This window comes from Convolutriloba macropyga, chromosome 9 (genome assembly GCF_964194025.1).
Source record: "Convolutriloba macropyga chromosome 9, txConMacr16.3, whole genome shotgun sequence".
Lineage (NCBI taxonomy): Eukaryota > Metazoa > Xenacoelomorpha > Acoela > Convolutidae > Convolutriloba > Convolutriloba macropyga.
This window is the reverse complement of record NC_134476.1, coordinates 30,920,639-30,924,015: the sequence shown is the minus strand read 5'-3', so window position 1 is coordinate 30,924,015 and position 3,377 is coordinate 30,920,639.

Genomic DNA, 3,377 nt, shown 5'->3' with positions numbered 1-3,377 from the left:
ACTATTACGAGGTCATTTGATATGTATTATAAGTAGAATTATCAGTAGAACGGTTCCTTGAGATACTCCTCTGTGAGCTGGAAATTCGCCTTATGATCAATTTTGATAGATAATTGGTTAGCATCAACTTGCAAAAAAACCGCTCATCAACTTATGTCTTATCGTTGCTTAAATAAATGACACAATGACACCAAATCTAAAAATGTTAATCATGCGAGATCTTCTAGATTGTCTTGCATGATTGATAGATAGTTTTCATAAGTTCATAGATGGGTTCTCTGAAAATACAATAATCTTTGTCATATATCTAAGGTAGAGAAACTACTGAGAAAGTTCAAAACCGTACTTTATGACCTAATTAAACAAAGTTTACCTATAGGCATCTATAAATAGTTTCTATTTACACCCTGATACAAGTTGGCTATCTTTTTGAGAATTACTCTTCGGTCTATCAGACGGCTATAACAGTCAACGTTATTCTCTTTGCAATTTGGATATTTTTGATATAATCAGCGACTAGCCCATATAATAACTCGACTAGTCCAAGGTTGGTCTTATTCTCTCGTTATCTCATTTCGAGATCTCTGTTTATTGAGATTGAAAGAGACACCCAGACTAATGAGCAATCTGCTCGTTTGTTCACGCAGAGAGCGTGAACAAATTCGAAAGTTCTGCCCCAGGCGCCGATTTCTCCAAAAATACGCATTGATTTGGATTGCGGGTTTGAAAACAAATGTGAACAACTTTCTTTGAATGAATCCTTATTTGTAAACTTGTTCACATTGCATGTTAACGAATTCACGCCAGTAAACATTCAATTTAAAGTTTATACATTTCTCTGACTTGCTGTTTTAGGAAAAAATGAAACTAACTTGAGTCAAAAGGTTTTGTGAAAAGTTAAACCAACAGACAAAAAGGACATTCAGCTAAATTTTTTAGACATGAAGATCTCAGTCACCAATCTTTTAAAACTTTGCAAGATTTATTTTTCAATTCCCAAACGTTATCTCCTAGCAATAGGATTTACATCCTGGATGGCGATAGTGAAAATGGCAGACGTACCAAAATCTATTATTTTTATTGCTGGCCAATCACAATTGAGAAAATGGGAAAATTGTTTTCTGGTTGGCTGATTACTCAACCAATTCTCCATATTTTAAAATAGGATATAAAGTTCTAGCGTAAAATTGCTCAGAAATTGCGATAAGCCGAAAGAGAATAATTATATTTTTTGGGGGGACGGGTCTCACGTCCGGTAGTGATAGATTAATGTCAAGTCCCTCAGGCCACTCAGGCATGGGCATGGCCCGTGAGGCATGGCCAGAGGCGGTAAAAAATTATGATCCATTTAGGCTAATCGAACGAATGAAGGAACAGTGTTTCAAATTTCTCAATTAATCAAGTTCGTTGAAAATTCTACATCTTGGTACGTCTATTTGCTAAGACGTCACTATCCTGGAAGTGTTGAAGACAAGATATTTTCATAATTTTCTACAAGAGCTTATAACAATTAGTAGAGCTCATACTATCGGTAGCTAAATAACAATATAATTATGCAAACATATACGCATACGGCCTTGAAAATGAAAAAAAATTGCAAAGAAGAATTAAATTGGATTTTTAAAAAACGATTTAAAATTCCAACTCTTAAAGAGGGTCATGGCTGAAAATTTTCACAAATAAAAAAATCTAATTTTGGTAAATCCAACTTTTTTGTGAAACTCTTTTTTATTTTTCAATAAAAAAGATCTCAACCAATTATGTGTCAGCATAAACAAAAAATGGAACAGAATAAACAAAAGATATGGGCAGTCAGAACAAATCTTGAGGAAAGGCTAGCATAACACTTAGACAAAATGTCGCATACATAATAATCATATCTTATAGTGCTATCTGTTAAAAAGTAAAAGCCTTTGCTTTAGGATTTCATTTTAACCAATTTTTAAAAACTTGGTGAACCAGCCAGCTTACTGGACAAAAATAAAGTTTGAAATATTAAATCCCTCATTGTTTTTAGAACAAAACTCGCTTGCTAGTTATAAGTTTGCTGAACTAAACCCTTTTCTTTTCTACAGTATCCATAAAATAATCGAAGCAAAAGTTCGTATGAGCTATAATCCAAAAGCCCATGTTTCCCATTTAAAAAACTTTATAACCATTCTTGTCAGTGTTTCCTATTTCTTTTCGCCAAATTAAAAATTGAGTAAAAAATAAGAATATAACTAACACAGCACATTCAGAACTAAATTGGTCAACAACTTTTGATTATCGACTGATCATTCAAGAACAAATGTACTGAAAAATAAATTTGAAAAAACAATATCAACATGCAGAACTATAGTTCACATCGAGTTTTCATTTGCAAATAGCTACACATTTTAGTTTGCAAAAATGTTCAAAGACAAAAAGATTTATTAAGAGTTTTGCAAATATCAGAAACAGGCATAAAAATTTGGTCAAGAAAAAATTTCATAGCCAATTACGTTTCAGAAAAAAGAAAAATTAAAAAATGCCATTGTTTACTATGTAGATATATGGTTATGATCGGCCCAAAATGAGGAGACAGAAATTTTTAGCACTTGGAGTAAAAATTTGAGCACTACAACTGTTCAAACCCTCCTGGCTGCCTTTTTAATTTATCTTGTTTATCAACTTTTATATCCTATTCAGCTGCAGATCATTGAATTTGAGTAAAATATCTCTTTAGTTGATTAAATTTTTGTGCGTTCCGTCTGATGCGTGATACAATTGTTTGGGATTAATACATAGCTTTGTTGTGGTAAGCCTAATCGCGGTGAAAAGAACTAAACTAAAATCGAAAACAATATTTCTATTTTGTTTTATTTATTTTCAACCAGATAACAATAACACTAAAAACAGTGCCTTAGACACGAGTACACTCCTTCAGGCATCAAATACAATTTAAACGCAATTGAATCATTCAACGGGATTTTTTAATTACATAGGAGGCTTATATAGGGTAAAATTCGCTGAACTAATGTGGTGAACTCGTGAAATAAGTTAAATGATATAAAATCCCAGCAATACAGCGTAGAAATGCTATTTTTTGCAGAACTTGAGGTCAAGCAATTTGTTCAAATTTGAACATTTGGATCTTTCTCCTTATAGCCACCCCATGAAATATATTTACCATGATTTTTGATTTTTTTTTTGGGGGGGGGGGGCTATAGGTTATCTAACCACTAAGCTGGGGGGGATATATTAGGAAAGACCCGAACATTTTTGATCTCACTAAAGACGCGGGTTTAGTGAGCCAATTATATGCAAAACATACTGAAAAATTATGTAAGAGAAGAGGAGCTTCATTCATCAATGTTTTATGGTATAATTTTACGAAACAATTTTACCAAAAAATT